Source organism: Ambystoma mexicanum, chromosome 7p (genome assembly GCF_040938575.1).
Source record: "Ambystoma mexicanum isolate Mex_15411 chromosome 7p, UKY_AmexF1_1, whole genome shotgun sequence".
Classification (NCBI taxonomy): domain Eukaryota; kingdom Metazoa; phylum Chordata; class Amphibia; order Caudata; family Ambystomatidae; genus Ambystoma; species Ambystoma mexicanum.
The window spans coordinates 52,682,356-52,699,371 of record NC_090939.1 but is presented as its reverse complement, the minus strand read 5'-3'; the positions used below and the strand labels follow the sequence as shown (position 1 = coordinate 52,699,371).

Sequence of the window (17,016 nt, the reverse complement as noted above, 5' to 3'; positions counted from 1 at the left end):
CAGGCATCGGACGCCCCACAACGAGGCTTGAGCCGCATAGCCTCCAGAATCGAGCATCCTGCGCACTGCGCATGCGCGAAGAGCGGAGAGCGGACGCCCGCGCATGCGCAAAGTAGTGCGCGTAGGAGACCCGGAAGCGCCCGGGACCCAGGACACCCCCGGACCCCGAAGCCGAAAACGAGGATACAGCCTCCAGGACGGGGAGCGCCGTAGCGGGTAAGGAGACCCCAGGACGGGCGGCGTGACAGTCAGGGGAGAACAGAAGAAAGCAAGAGAAAGAGGAAGGAGAGGTGGGCGTAGGGGGGCCGGAGGTAGCAGAGAGATTAGCGGTAAAAGGATGAGAGGACGGGAGGGTGGACAGGATGTCCTGGGGTTTAGAGATGAAATGAGAAGCCAGGGTTGTGCAGAGAGCCTCGGAGGGGACAGGAGAAGTAGAGACTGCAGCAGGATTGGCCAGCTCCTTGCAGATTTTAAAGAGTTCAGCCCAGTTGTTAGATGCTGCAGAGACGCGGGCTTGGATGTGGGATATCTTCTTAGTGCAGACAGAGAGCCGGTATTGCCTTTGGAGCAGGCGGCAGGCCAGTTTGTCAGAGGATGCACAAGATGCCAAATGTATCGCTTACCTGATGAGAACTGCTGCACTGTCCTATTGAAAGTATTGTTCCTGGACTTTCTATCATAAATATCTCGCTCATCGGTATTCCAGTTAACCCACAACTCCCCCACCTGCACTGGGCTATGGAGGGGGTTCAGATTTCCCAACCTGTAAAGCGGGGGAAACAGGAATATTTACAGCAGAGCTGAGCACAGTTCAGAAGAATTTCTAGTGAGAGTAGACTCGGACAGACCACCAGCTCGGAGCTCTGTCACAGCACAATGAGGCCAGCAGCCCAGAGAGGCACGGGATGGCAGGCGTCACGCTGATGCTTTGACACTGCCTGGACATCACAGTGCGCCGGGCAGAGTTGAGTGTCTGTTTCACACCAGGCAGTGTTGCATGTCATCATCAAAAGTAATGGGCCACTAACATGCCCAACTTCGAGGATGCTTCTCTGGGCCTCGGGCAGCCAGGCCTCCTAAATCAGTAGGTTTTGACAGAAAAATCTGTAGGCGGTAGTACTGCTTCAAAAGCAGTAGCCTACCGCCTGAATAGGTAGGGTTGGCAAGTATGCATGCATGAGTATTACTCGCAGGGGAGAGGAGTGGGGCTTATATGATATATTAAAAAGATGGAATGGATACCTGGAGTGGAGGTTGGGACCTTACACAAGTACTGGGATGAGGAAGAGGGCTATGGAGATGATGACTATACTAATGCCTCCTGCCAAGTTAACCAGTTCCATGCATGCCACCTGGAGCCAGTCCAGGTGTTTGCTTCCAGTTGCATGCTGGAACTTATATTTTCATTTTTCCCATTACAACGGTGGGCCTACAAGTTGCAGCCTGTAGTGCGGAAAAAACAATTGTACAACTACTGAACAATGTACATTTCAGTTTGCGTGTAAAGACTAAAATAATTTGATACAATCCCTCCCTAGTGGGTCTGCAACCTTTGGCTCTCCAGATGTTTTGGACTACAATTCCTATCACCCCTAACAAGCATAGTCAGTGGTGAGGGATCATGGGAGTCACGGTCCAAAACATCTGGAGAGCCAGCCCCCTCACTTACGTATTAGTGCTTAAGCATGCATTTTGTGACCAGTTATTCACTTATATGTGATGTTTGATAATGCTTCTGCATTTGTGTAATTCTTATACAGGGCAGTTTCTAGCCAAATTGGTGTCTAGGGCGAAACATCAGAATGTGCCCCCCCACCTTCCAAAGGGCACACGTCACTCCCAAACTACACCTCTGTCGTGTGACAAAACCCCTCAATATGAATAAATAATTGCTATATGAATTAAGCTGTAATTCAAGTACTTTACAGAAGAATTCTAATGTGAAAACACAGCTGTTGCTGCCCAAGTAAATGGTTTTTCTGTCACCTGCTCTTAGGGAAGTCCTTGCCTGAATGCAGTTTCAAACTGTCCGTACTGGCACACTGCGGTGTGAACCGCCTATCGGCATCTGAGGGCCCACTGGCCTGGCCCTGTGTTGCAGGTGTTCTGATCGTACCACCCCACTTGTATTTCTCAAGGGGCAATACTAGACTAACCATAAGAATTATTTTCTGATAGAAGGTTATCATTCCAAGATGGACCATCTGGTACACTCTTATTGTACTCTTTCAAAATACCTGAGAGTGGGAAAGGGGACAAATAGCACCAATGAGGATTCCTGTATGCTTTGAATTAAATCACAGAGCATTTCAGGACTATAACAGTGATCAGAGATCACTACATTTGATAAACAAGTCTGTGATAAAAGGATTGTATGTGTGAATCCCTAAATTCATAACTGATGCATGGCTTGGTGCTCACATCACGGGTCACAATACTCACCCTAACATCAAAATGTTTGTAACTATGAACCATACATGCTCATTTGGACAGCTTACGTTTTTGGTAGCAAGTATAAAATGGTTGCAACATCAGCCACTCAAATGGGGTACAAGGGCTCTTTTGCTTCTTGTTTCTGAAGAATTGTAGAGGAGGAAGGGCTCGGTCTCAGTGTGGGCATGCCCAACCCCAATACAGAAACATCTTTAGGGAATTATATCTCCAGACAGGGCAGGATACTGCACAAGAGAGACCCAATAAACAATGCACAGAAAAGCTACACAGAAAGGAGTGTACCACTTTCAAACTTTAGCCTGACCAGTAATAAGCTGATAAAGCATTTTTTAAGAAAACTGTCTTCTAATGCATGGGGAGTGTCCACAGTTCCTCAGCCACTACCTCCTCAAAATACTCAGGCCTCAAGGGTTATTTCGGCAGAAAAAGAGCATGCCCATGCTTTATCTAACACAGCTGGCATTAGCCTATCTTATTAGTGCTGGCCTGCAGTTAGTGAAAATCATTGTGTGGCAGTGTAGAAAGGGCATTTCGCCTAGTGAATTTACATTGTGAGGCAACTTCTTTGATTCCTTTATGTCTGTGGGCACAGTATGGTGGTATGCTTGTCAGAGTCACTTATACAAAACATTCCAGCGTGCTCCTGTAGGGACATTGGGCATATCAGGCAAAAACAGGTATTTGTGCTGTTACATAAGGGAGCACCACATAGACACCATTAACCAACAGGGTGGTGACTTGTGCAGCGCACAAATAAATGTTTCAACCATATCACTGCATTGATTTGCCATGGACTACTGTCTGCACGGTGACACAAAATGAATTCTACTTTCCTAATCAATGTGCCAAGTGACATTGAGTTGCCATCTGGTGTGTGCGCTAGGCAGTGGCTGGCTTGTTTAGACAAGTAAAAGACCTTTGATGCTGAGCAGATGCATTTAGTCCATGTCCCAAAGCAGCCACTAGAATACTTAAGAAAATGAGAGTTAACCTTCCCAGGGATGCGCCATATGTAACTAAAAAGTAATATACAAAAAAAATGTTTTGGTGTGTCAAATAAAGAGACATGAAAATAAAGAAAATAGTTTTCAACTTTTCTGTGTGGCACGTTAATTCTCTTTGAAGAATGCACAGGTTTGGTCAGTTAACTGATACTTGTGCTGGCCTGGTGAATAAACATGGCCCATGTTCAGTTCTTAACACTGAAATGTTAAGGACATGCTGTGTAAAAACAATGACTTGTTAAATGAGCCAAATTTATAAAGTGCTCCACTTGAAAGGCTGTCAGCACAAAGAATGAGGGGCGCAGGTTGTGTGACTCCAGAGCATCTCCTTGCTCCTTCTCTCCTCACATCTCTGACGTCTCTAAGAAGTCACACTACTTGCTGCACCTCCTCAGAGATATTCTTCCTTCCCTCTTCTTCCCCCAGAAGCTCACGGTCTCCAGAGCTCTGGTTCTCTCTAGGCTGGACTATTGCAACAGCCTCTTTCTAAATCTGCCTGCTAGTCTCCGCCCTCTGCAACTCATCCAGAACAGGACTGTGAGACTTGTCCTTGGCCTCAAGCTCATGGATCGTATCTCTCCAGGACTGGAATCTCTGCACTGGCTCCCAGTGGCTGCGGGAATTAAGTTAAAAAACCTCGGTATTCTTCACAAGGCCTTCAGGGGCCTCAATACCTTCAGCTCTCTCTTCCTAAATATCTTCCTTCTCAAGCTCTTCGCTCATCCGCCCCCAACTCCCTCAGGGTTAGTCGCATCCCCAAGCAGCAAGTTAGTGGTAGATCTTTCTTCTGCTGGGGCCTCCCTCTGGAACAGCCTCCCTGCCTCTCTGAAACTTGAGGAGAACCATCTCCAGTTCCGGAAGCACCTCAAAACCTTCCTCTTTGCTTCTGCTTTTTCTCCTCCTCTCCCCTGCTGAACTCCTGGCTGAAACTCCACTGGTTACCTGACCACCCTCTGATCTCGGCCCAGGCCCCCTCCCCCACCAGTTGCACTCCTGCACTGCCTCCCTGGCAACCTCCGCACTTGGGGACTGTTTTCTGTATCCCTACAGTCCCCCACCAGCACTTGACACCTGATGTCTGCACTTCCACCAGCTAGCCATACTTCTCTTATTGTTTTATGTATTCTATTTATCCCATGCACTGCACTGTCCCCACCCCGCTCTTTTCCCCTTTCCCCTCCCCCTGCACTGGCGCGATCTGAATGACACTTGGCCTAGTAGGATTGCTGTTTCTGTCTTCCCTCTGTTCCCCCTCCATTGCCTTGTCTTGCCTTGAAACACTTGTGTATAGGCTGCTAGGCACATTATAAATGCCATATCATATCTTACATGCTGTTTGGAATATGCATTCCGCATATTCCCAACGCATTGCAGTCATCCACAAGTCTGCAGAGAGCACAGCGGTCATCCACAAGTCTGCAGAGAGCAACCAGCCGCCCATTACAGAGCAGGGGAATAATCTTCCTATGACAGGCGGCTTCGTCTTAGTCTGACAAACTCAGATGCAGCTTTCTGGGTGGGCCCCGTATTCGCCCACCTCCTGCGCTATTTAGCTCTGTCCCCCGGGCCCCAGAAACGGGCCTGTTCTTAAATTCTCAACACAAATATGAGTTCAATTGTAATTCGGGACAAGGCAGGTGGCGAATGCGATCCCTTACATTTGATTGGTTCACATTCAAGATGGCCGCCACATGTCGTCACGTGCCATCCAGCAGCGTTTATGTGTGACCAGAACGTCAAACAGGGCAACGGATGCTTCAGTGTAAAACAACACCGGTGCAGCATGGCCGCTCTCGTGGGTTGATCCCTGTTGCAAAATGGCCACGACATCGTTTCCCACCTGTCCGTACACCCCCCATGCCCCTTTCAAGATGGATGACGCAATTCCTCTGTACCAAAGAACCCCAATCCAAGATGGCCGCCGGATGGGAAAGTGCTCCCTCTAGTTTTGCTTAGCAGTCTACACTTCTGTGCAGCGTGTGGCGAGTGTTGCAGAAGGAACAGGCTAGATAAGGGAGGGTAAGTGAAGTCCTAACCGGCGAAATAATGCTTTCTTTTGGGGCATGGTGTCTGTCACACGTGGCTGGTCGCAAGCTCTCATGTGACATTTGTTTGTATGCTCTCACCATTTCTTTTCTCTGTGATGTTTACCCGCATGTGTACTGATAAGTTACCCAATTGCTTTTGTGAACTTCAAAGATGTGTTTCTGTTCCTATGCATGCCCACTTGTTCTCCCCATCCCCTGTCATTCCGGGGATGCTGATCCAGGCTTTGTTTTCTTTGCCTCTTTGGACTTATAGTACAATTATGAATATCAGACAAGACCCACCATGCACGGTAACGAGCAGTTGCCATATGTAGCCAAAAGTGAAGCATTACTTCTTCCACGTCCCTGTTCCCAGTCTCCATCTCAGCAATCTATTCCATCTTTCAGCCAACACCCATCCCTGCCCCATCCCTCAAGAGAGTTCAATACTCCCCCATGGTGTGTCCTTTAGTGGACACCATAGGATAGGGGTATGTGGAGCAGGAGTGCAACGAAACCTACATTTGTAGGGGGGGTGGGCTAATGGATATGGACAGGGTCACTTTACAAACTGGGTGGGGCAAACTTAGAGGCTCCACCCCCTCTGTTCTCAAAAGTATTTGTGATTTTTCTTTTTGGGCTAGCCATTTCAAGTTCTGGGCTATTCCCTTCAGTCTGAAAACAGCTCCCTGGGTATTTGCAAAGATGTTGGGTCCAGTGGTGGCATCCTTCATCAAGGGGGATACAGGTGTTTCCATACCTGGATGATTGGTTACTCATAGCTTCCTCCAGGGAGCTGTTGAGGGAGCAGATAACCATCGTCTGTGAAGTGTTGAAATATCTGAGGTTCTAGATAAATTGGGACAAATCGTGTTTGGAGCCTTATCAGGATCTACAGTATATAGGGCCAGTTTCTGGACCATGCAGGGGTGGATTCTGCTGCCACTGGACTGGGCAGACCGTCTGCATTTTTTGGGACCTCTGCTGCACCAGGACTGGGATATGGCCAGGGGGAAGTTCTCCGGGTACAGAGTCACATGGTAGCATGGGTCTTTGTAGTCCAGTGGGCATGTCTGCACATGCGACTGCTGGTGTCCCACCTACACCGCTCTTGGTGGATGGATTCCCAGACGTACGAGTCACAGATTGCCGTTCTCCCAGATCTGAGGGTTCAGCTCCATTGGTGATGGATCTGGACACTCTGTTAGAGGGTTTTCCGTTGGCTCGCCCCTTAAACAATATTTTTACTTCAGTACCAGTGGCCTCTGGTGGAGGTTGGTGTTTAGGGCCCAGAGTGCTCAGGGGCGCTGGACGCAGATGCATGCATTGAAATCATCCAGTCGGTGGGAGCTAGCAGCGATATTCCTGGCACTACAAACATTTTCCTGTGCCATCCGCAGGTTAGCTGTGTTCTGGTCCAGACAGACAATATGTTGGTATTGGCGTATGTCAATCGACAGGTTGGTAGGAAGTTGCCACATCGCATGGAGTCTTTGGTGTTCCATTTGGGATAATGTGTGGAGTTTTGCAAGCAGTTCATGTTGGTGAACAACGTCCAGGCGGATGGCTTGAGCAGGAATTTCCCATCATCCGATTCGATCTTGCGCAGGTCTGTGTTTCGCATGATCTGTCGTATGTACAGGTTAACGCTGCTGGACCTATTTCCATTGCTGATGGATGCTCAACTGCCATGGTTTTACTCCATGTTCTCGACTCCGGCGGCTTGGGGTATGGATGCCTTGACACTGGAATGGCCACAGGGGCTTCTTAATGCCTAACATCCGATCCTGCTGCTTCTCAAGGTGCTGCTGAAGATTCGGGACTCTGGTCAGAGGTGATTCTGGTGGCATTGGTGTGGCGATGGCGCTCTTGGTATCCTCTTCTTCTCAACCTGGCTGGGGCTCCGGGATGATTCCTGCTCTCGTTTCCGTGTCCAATGCAATTGCACGATCTGAATGACACCTTGCCTAGTAGGATCGTTGTCTGTCTTCCCTCTGTTTCCCCCCTCCTGTGCCTTGTTGCATCTTGAAACACTTGTGTATAGGCGCGTTATAAATGCCATATCATATCACTCTGAATGGAGCTCTGCCCTCCTGCCACTTGGATTCTGACATGGGAGGGGCGGGGGGCCAGCCTCCCTCAACGCCGAAGGTGTATGAGGTGCATTGGAAGACCTTAGCAAGGTGTACGCTAGGAAGTCGGTGCATGCCCTGCACTGTTCTTTACCTTTTTTAATTTTGCAGTTTCTGTAGGATGGCTGGGACTTGGGTCTTGTGGTGTCCTCTCTTAGGCAATCCAGGCTTTCAGGGACCCATGGGTTCTCAGTTCCAGGTGTGAGCCATTGGTCTCCCGGCTGTTAAAAAGTTTCTTCTTGTCTAAACCCATGTTGTGTGCGGGTGTTCCTCCTCTGGACCTTTGCTTGGTTTTACAGGACTCTCCCTTTGAACCAATGTCCGTTGATATGAAGTTTCTCACTCACAAAACCGTGTCCTTGGTTGCCTTTACCTAGGTAAAGAGACTGGGTGAAATTGAAGTGGTATGCACAGCTCCGTTCCTGCCAGTTCTCCTGGATTCTCTGGTTCTTAGATGTGTTCAGAGTTGCCTTCCTAAAGTCCTTTCAAAGTTCCATCAGGATGTTGTACTGCCGTCCTTATTTCCTAGTCCCACCTCGCCTACTTGGACAGAACAGTGTCTTTTCAACAGTCTTACAGTTTGTGACATTTGGTGTTTTGAAGCCTAGTATGAAAGCACCAGTGACTGCGATTAGATGCTGGATTAAGCTGTCCATTACCGTAGCCTATTCTGGGGCACAAGTGTCTTTGCCGGCTTCTGTTCATGGTCGCTCATCAGGGGGCATGGCGGCATCTTCATGACCATCAATCCGGCTTCAGAGCGGCCAGAAGCACGGAAACTGCTCTCCTGAACATCCATGAGGACCTGCTCCTGAACCTCGATTCCAACACTCCCTGTGTTCTCATTCTGCTCGATCTCTCCTCTGCCTTTGACACTGTCAACCATGCCATCCTGCTCAACCGTCTCCGTGATAACCTGGGTATCACTGGTCAGGCTCTGGCATGGCTGACTTCTTTCCTTTCCGGTCGACCCTCCCAGGTCCAAATGGGCTCCTTCCTCTCTAACATCTTTTTCTCCACCTGTGGTGTCCCCCAGGGTTCCAACCTCTCTCCCTGGCTTTTCAACCAGTATCTGGCACTCCTTGCCCACCGCATCGCCGCTCTCTGCCCCTACTTCCAGTGCTATGCAGACGATACCCAGCTCATTTTCAGGCTACCCTCGGCCTCCTCCTCTCCTTCCCTCATCTCCGACTGTCTGTCTGCTATCCAGGAATGGTGTGCCGCCAATGACCTCTGCCTCAACGCCAGTAAGACTGAGATTCTACTCATCGGCACACCCACTCCCTCCTTCCCTGCAGCTCTCTGGCCGGCCTCCCTTGGCCCCCTTCCTGCCCCTACCTGCAAGGCTAAAAACCTCGGGGTCATCTTCGACTCCACACTCTCCTTCTCTCCTCATATATCTGACGTCTCTAAGAAGTCACACTACCAGCTGCACCTCCTCAGAGGTATTCTTCCCTTCCTCTCCTTCCCCCAGAAGCTCACTGTCTCCCGAGCCCTGGTTCTCTCAAGGCTGGACTACTGTAACAGCCTCTATCTTAATCTGCCTGCCTCCACTCTCCGCCCTCTGCAACTTATCCAGAACAGAACTGAGAACTTGTCCTTGGCCTCAAGCCCAGGGACCGTATCTCTCCAGGACTGAAATCTCTTCACTGGCTCCCAGTGGCTGCGAGGATTAAGTTCAAAACCCTCTGCATTGTCCACAAGGCCTTCTGGGGCCTGGGACCTAAATACCTTCAACTCTCTCTTCCTAAATATCTTCCTTCACGAGCCCTTCGCTCATCCGTCTCCAACTCCCTCATGGTCAGCCGCTTCTCGAAGCAACGAGCTGGGGGTAGATCTCTCTCCGCAGCAGGGGCCTCCCTCTGGAACAGCCTTCCTGCCTCCCTGAAACTTGAGGAGAACCATCTCCGGTTCCGGAAGCACCTCAAAACCTTCCTCTTCGCTTCTGCCTTCTCTCTCCCTCTCCCCTGCTAAACCTGCTTAACTCCCCACTGAATTCAGCACTAAACCTGCATCTGGGCCACTCTCAGCAACCACGGTCCAGGGCCCAGCCACTCTCCACTTGCACTGCCTCCCTGGCTCCCCCTGCACTGTGGGACTGTCACTGTATCCCTACAGCCCCCTTCCCAGCACTTGCTCTGCACTTACCTCGCACTTGCCACCAGCTGGCCCTTTTTATTTATTATTTATTATTTATTATTTTTTACGCTACTTACCTTGTACTGCACTTTCCCCCCCACCTCCTCCCCCTGCACTTCCTCCTTTTCCCCTTACCTCTGCACTTGCGCGATCTGAATGACACCTGGCCTAGTAGGATCGTTTGTCTGTCTTCCCCTTGTTTCCCTCCCTCCCTGCCTCGTCGCGCCTTGAAACACTTGTGTATAGGCGCGTTACAAATACCATATCATATCATATCATATCTTCGGCGGAGGCCAGGAGATGAGCAGGGCGGCTACGCGGACCGACCCAAATACGTTTTCTAGGCACTATTTGCTCAATTTTCACATGCAACCGTCTTCTTCCTTTGGGCAAGAGGTGTTGATTGCTCTAACTGCGACTCGGGGGTCATTTGTCGTGGTGTTTTGAAATAAAGTTGGTGGTGGGGTGTTGGACTTGTACACTGGGTGGTCTGTTTTGTGTTCATGGATCGATTTTTCTTTTTTTTTTTTTTTTTACTGTGTTCTTTGGTATGCCTCACAAGTAAGTACTGGGATGAGGAAAAGGGACGTGGAGGTAATGACCCGGTAATCTTCATTAATCCTACTCCTAATCCTACTCTTCCTTGTCACCCTCTTAGCCCGCCTTGGTGCAGAGTGAAAAACCTTACATGATGTGTTAGGTGATATTGCAACTAACATGTTGGGAGAGTATTGTACTCTTTGCAGGGGTGGGGCAGGTATGGGTGTTGGTTAAAATATGGAATGTGAGACCGCCAGGGGGCACAAACGAGTATGGTCGCGTGTTGAGGGTGCTCTGTCTTCCCCAGTTCCCCAGGCAGGCCTACTGGTATGAGAATGCAGGGAGTGGAGCAATAGCCCCCAGCATGCAGCTACAAGGAAGCACTGGTTGGTGATGCACAGACTGGATCTCTGTGGACTCGTCTCTGGCCCGATGCAAGTGAGGAGCCATTCTGATGTCCTCTCGGGCCTGGGGATATTGCCTGGTGGCGAGGGCGCAGTGGCTTGGCAATCCCTGCACCGGCGCAGGAGGTGGCAGCCGCCCCCATTTTCTGGTCGCAGCGAGGGACCATTGATGTCGGCGGCTGCTCAGGGGTGATCAGGAGTGGTCTTGCTGGGGGTAACCGCAAGTGGCCGTGCTGCAGAGCGTGACGGGGGCATATGCGTGTTCCGGGGGGGCACGAACGTAGTGCACGACCTCCCGTGCTGGAATAACTGAGAACCGCTGGATGTAAGGGGAAGCGGCAGTGAGCCCCAGTGAGTGCACGACCCGGGAGTCCCTGGTGGAGCTGGCAGGACAGGGAGGCCTCATCTGTGAGTAGGGAGTGGCAATGGTGCAGCAGTCTCGGAATGCCTGCCGGTATCACGTGTGGGCAATAGTGCATCCAGGCCTGCGGGCGCAGGGAATAGGAGAGCGGGTCCCTCGTGGGGGTCGGGTTCGCTTTGCCGTGGGGGCCTGCCAGGAAAGTGAGGAGGTGGGGACCAACGGTTTAATTGCTGGAGCCCATTGTGGTAGCTGCCTACTTTCGATTAGGCCGGGCCCTCAAGCCGTGGACCTGGTGATTTGCAAGGCCTTGATTGGTGCCTGAAGGAGATGTGCTAGACTGTGTCCTGGGAGCAGGCCCTTGTATGTGGCGAGGTGGGGGGGGGTGGTGCAACTTGTCATGGACTTTGGACTCTGGTGGTAAGCTGTGGATGGCCTGTAGAGGTGCAGGAGCTGTCTGGTGATCGCTGGAAGGCAGGCGTTGTTCAGCTCTATTAATGGCAGTACTTCTGTGGACTGTGGGGTGGACTAATCCCAGGTGTCGTCCTTCTCTGGCTGAAGTGTCCCTGGGATAGTCAGAAGGGGGCCTTGGAGGTCAGATAGGCCTGTGATCGTCATTTCTTTGTGAAGCAGTGTGGGTCTTGGTGGAGCTGTGAGTTTTACTGCTTCTTTGCGTCCTGTGGGATTTTTAGGATTGAAACACTGGCGGCCAAGGTCAGAAACGGTATAGGGGCTCTGCAACAATTCTGGAGGCCCGAGGTGATGGACGGAAGAGAGGTGGTCGCTCTCTCGAAGGTGGAAGCAGGGGGAGGCCTGCAGGTCGAGTCTACAAAGGAGGATGTGAAGAATACACATACTGCAGGAGCAGTGCAGGCCTCGGTCTTGGATCTTTGGGGCCAGGTGGAGGTCCTGGAGGCCAAGTTCTTGGGACTTGAGAATAATCAACTCCGTGTAGATGTGGTGGAAATGAAGTTGGAGGGGAGGCGGTCCGACCTGGAGTCTAAGGATGAATATTATCAGCTGAAGATGTACGACCTTGAAAACGGAGAACGCTGGAATAATTTGTGGGCCGTTGTCCTCCAGGAGAAAAAGGGAGAGTCTGCTAGTGACAAGGTGTGGAAGATCAAGGGCTTGGTCAATGCCCTTTTTGTTGAAGAAGGGGGAATGGAGCTGGAAATGGCAAGAGCCCACCCTGGTGGCATGGTCAGGGGAAGAGGTCCGAGATAGGTGGTGGTGAAGTTTTCAAGGTACACTGAGAAAGCTGCTTTTCTTGAGAGGGCAAAACGGTTCTGCACTACTCGGTGTAAAGGGGACGTGATTCAGATTCATCAGGATCTTTGGAGCTTTACGCTGGCCAGGTGATGCGATTGTCGCCCCCTTATGCCCTGGTTGGCTAACAAAGGGATCCGTTACAGGTGGACATTCCCGTGTGCATTGGTTTTAAGATTAAGGAAGTGGATTATCGGGTGACCAAAGTAGCAGAAGCGGAGCAGGTCCTGCAGCATCTTTCAGAGGGAGAAAAGAACAGTAATGGTGACGGGACTGGGGTGCCTAAACAGGCAGCATTACGGGAGGGGTTGGGGTGGGGGGGCATTGTCACAACAGAAGAGGGTCCCAAGGGGCCGCAAGTTTTGGAGGCTTAACACTCCCTCCCCAGTGAAGTGACTGAATTAGGGCCGGTTTTTAAAAATTCTTTATAGCCTTAAATTACCCATGGTTTATTGTGCATGCGTTAAAAAAAAAAATATATTAAAATGTGTCTCTATTGGCATTCTCAACATGTATAACATATATAAAACTCCCCCCCACCTGTGCCTGAATTCTACTGTGGTAGGATAGTTTGTAGTTATTCCTTCCAGTCGCAGATTAATGTCTACATTCTGTCCAGTATCTTCAAGTTTTGGGGACACCATTGCTGCATATAATCTTCCCTCAGGAAGTCCAGTATCATTCCCCAATCTTTGCGGAATTTGTCTCTCTCCCTTTGTTTCCCATAGGTCACCCACTCCATAGCCAGAATCCTCCATATTTTATGCAACCATTCAATGTTCGTGGGGGGGGGGGGGGCGTTTTCTGTTTCCATTTCCTAGCTAATACTAACCAGGCCACTATCCAGGCCGCTATGAACAGGATCATGAACGCTTTTCGCTGGGGGTTCGCTGGGATTTGAAACGCGGGGTCAAAAAGGCTGCACATCCATTCCCTGGGTGAGTATAATGGGGCACTGCATACCATCTGTTGTATATGGACCTTCATTTCTTCCCAGAATCTCTTTAGTATTGGGCAGTCCCACCATATATGTCTCCAGTCCCCTCTCCATGAGCATCCTCTCCAGTATTCCTGGGTACATCGAGTGCAATCTTTCTGGTGTGAAATGCCACTGTACCATCACTTTGTACCATGCCTCTTTGGATTGTATGGATCTAGTTAGTTTCGGTATTTGTTCCCATAAGTTCTCCCAGTGCTTTGAGGTATCTCTTCTCCGAGTGTCTTCTGCCAACGTGTTATGTACGTCCAGGTGCATTCAGGGCCCTCCCCTTGTAGGATCCCATAAAATTTGGAAACCAGTTGTTTATCCTCTGTATGCGTTGTGATGAATTTCTCAAATGGAGTCAGACCCCTCAGTGCTGCCTTTTTTATATCTGGTTGTTTCAGCCAGTGCCTCAGTTGATACTACTCTTTCTCTGTTTGCCCAGGTTGCTGGTTACACTCCTCGAGTGTCCTAACATCGCCTGCTTCCATCATGACTCTGATTTTTGTACATCTCGCTTCCTGCCATCTTTTTTTTTTTTTTACAACTTTATTTAACTTTGCACACAGACTATGCAGTTACATTTGCGACATTCAATTTCAGTGATCATAATACATATATTGGCCAATTTCACATTACATTTACATCCTCAGGGGGTGGTAGCTCTGCTAGATACTGTTTGTACCGTGTCCATATATTTCTGGGTCTAGAGGGGGTCATAACTGAGTCTATATACAGTTCTTCGGTGTCATTACCCCACAACATGTCTCTGTTCCAGTCCTCTACTGTTGGCAGGCAAACGTTTTTCCACCTCATCAGAATGACCCTTTTTGCTAACAGCAGACTTAAATTGAGCAGTTTTCGCCAGGTTGGGTTCATTTTCCCAATCGCCCCCAATATACACAACTGCGGTGTCCATTGGACCGGTTGGTCCGCCATCTTATCCAGAGCTCCACAGACCCCGGCCCAGTATTGACTTAGTTCTACACAGTCCCACAGCATATGATATATATTAGCATTTTCAGAATTGCATCTTGGGCAGTTGCCAGAGAGAGTGGGATATAGACGCTTGAGTTTCGCTGGCGTGTAGTGGGTTCTATGGATAATTTTATAGTGAATCAATTTGAATCTCGAGTTGCAGGACACCAGCTTAGTCAGTGCACAGATCTGGGACCAATCCTGTTCTTCTATCGGCTGGTCCAGATCACGCTCCCAGCCGGCCTTTGCGGTGTGGGGTGTTTTCGGGCGTGTTTGCATTATAGTTTTGTAGAGAGTGGAGGCCGTAACCTTCTGAGTCCCCCCCGTGAATATGTATCCAAGGCCCATGTTTCTTTCGGGTTCGTTTGGGAATGATGGGTAGATCCGTTGTGTGGCTGTTGCAACCTTGTGGAATTGCTGTCTGTGTGCATTTGTGTTTCCTACCATGTCCTTAATCTCCTCCCACTCCACAAACTGTTTGTCCCGAAACATCTGTCCCCATTGTGTTATTCCTTTGGCAGTCTGGTGTATTGCCACCGCACTGTCTAAGGGGAAGGGTGTGTGTGTGGGTCGCCCCATATTGGCATGCTCGGGTGGTATAGTTTTCCGGCTGCAAACTTATCATTTATTTTGGGCCATGCAGTGATTGTGACATTGGATGGATGCATAGTGTTATATCGTTTAGGTGTGGGCCTAGTGATTTTCTGTAGGGCCAGTATCGCTTCCTGTTCCCTCGCGGGAGGGGGGTGGGGGCCAGGGTTGAGGAAGCACGTAGCCCAGTCAGCAGCGTAATGTGCCTGCGCTGCCAGGTAATACAATTCCACGTCGGGAGCCATTAGGCCACCTCTGGGATACGTATCTGTTAGCACCCTCCGGTTCAGCCTCGAGTGACCTCCCCATACAAACGCTATGCATGCACTATTCATTTTGGAGAATAGTGTGCGACCCGGCCACACCGGTACTGTGCTGAACAGGTAGAAAAGCTTAGGCAGGATGATCATTTTAATTAATGCTATCCTACCCATCATTGATATTGGAAGGGCATTCCTGCGCTTTATTTTGGTGCAAAGTGTGTCTGTCGGTGAGGTGTAATTTAGTGTTCGGGAGAGTTGAGGGGATCTGGCGATTGCCGCACCTAGATAAACAATGTGTAATGGACTCCATATAAGGCTGTGGAGGTTCTGGGGCTGCATGGTGGCATCTGTGAGTGGGAATATCTCCGACTTATTGGGATTTAGGCGAAGACCTGAATATTCACCGAACTCTTTCACTGCAGCCAGCCCCTTGCCCAGTGTGCAGTCTGGGTTTTTCAGGTATAATAAGATATCATCTGCATAAAGCGTTATAATATGTGGCTTACCCTCTAGCCATATCCCGAATGTGCTAAAACAGAATCTGAGTATGTCCGCAAGGGGTTCAATAACCAGGGCGAAGAGTAGTGGGGAGAGTGGGCAGCCCTGTCTAGTACCCCCCAGTAGTTCAAGTATATCTGTGAAAGATCCATTAATTCTGATTTTAGCGTATGGTCGCATGTAAAGTATTCGGATCCACCTTATGAAGTTTGGGCTAAATCCATAATTTCGTAACACCCCGAACAGGAACGGCCATGAGACAGTGTCAAATGCTTTCCTCATATCTAAGGAGACAGCTATACCTTGGGTTTCTGGGGGTATCGTGGCAATGATTTGGTGGCATCTCCTTATATTCGTTGCCATAGATCTGCCTAATATAAACCCCGCCTGATCTTCGTGTATCATGTATGGCATCAGTGGTGTAAGCCTAGATGCTATTATTTTGGCCAGGATTTTGGCATCGGTGTTTATTAGGGATAAAGGTCGGTATGATCCACAGTCCCCAGTGGGCTTCCCCGATTTCAGCAGGAGAGTAATTCTAGCCTCCCTGGTGGTTTCGGGGAGTTCCCCTGTGCCCAGAGCCTCTATCCATACAGCGTGAAGCCTGGGAACCAGTTCACTACTAAACTCTTTATAGAACTCAGCACTTAGCCCGTCTGAACCCGGCGCTTTCCCATTGTGGAGAGCCTTTATTGCCTCAAGTATTTCAGGTTCGGTGATGGGTAGCTCAAGTGTTTCCCTAGTGGTGTCCGCTAAAAGGGTTGTGGGTATCTGGGCCAGGTAGCTCTCAATCTCGTCATCTGTTGCAGTGCTTTGCGGGGAGTATAGGTCTTTGTAATAGGCATAGAAGGTCTCCTTCATTTTGTCCTGGTCGGTGGTTACCGCGCCATCAGGCATCTGTATGCATGGTATGGTAGTGGGGCCATTCTCTATGCATGCTGTTCTAGCTAATCATTTCCTCGGGCGCTCCCCTTCCCCATATCTACGGGCTGCAGCTGGTCGATCAAAGTATCTGACTTCTTGTTCTGCGGTCTCGGTGTATTCGTCTAGTTTGGTCTTTAGTTCAGAGCTGATTTGGGGTGACGGAGAGGATGCATACTATTTGAGATTCTAGCCTAATTAACCTATTCCTAATGTCTTTAAGGATTCCCCCCTCTACGGATATTGAGTGACCTCTGATGCAGACTTTGAACGCCTGCCATAGTATAGACTGGGTAGAGACAGAGTGTTCGTTGTTATCGAAGTAGTCCTGTATATATTGTTTCATCGAGGTGTTATAGACCAGATCTTTCAGGGCTGCCGGCTTGAATCTCCAAGGTGGTCTGGAGAGGACCCAACCAGGGATTCTTAGTGTTAGCTGTATCGGTGAGTGGTCTG

At 49.7% G+C, this 17,016-nt stretch overlaps 1 protein-coding gene across 1 annotated transcript in view; it reads left to right on the top strand.

Annotated features, from left to right (window-relative positions):
- The first annotated feature begins 5,351 nt into the window (after positions 1-5,351).
- The window catches only part of WDR3 (WD repeat domain 3), a 386,077-nt gene continuing 374,412 nt past the window's right edge, over positions 5,352-17,016 (top strand). The window contains exon 1 of the mRNA XM_069635757.1: positions 5,352-5,477. The gene's annotated coding sequence lies outside the window, so the exon portion shown is untranslated. The remainder of the gene's footprint in view (positions 5,478-17,016) is intronic.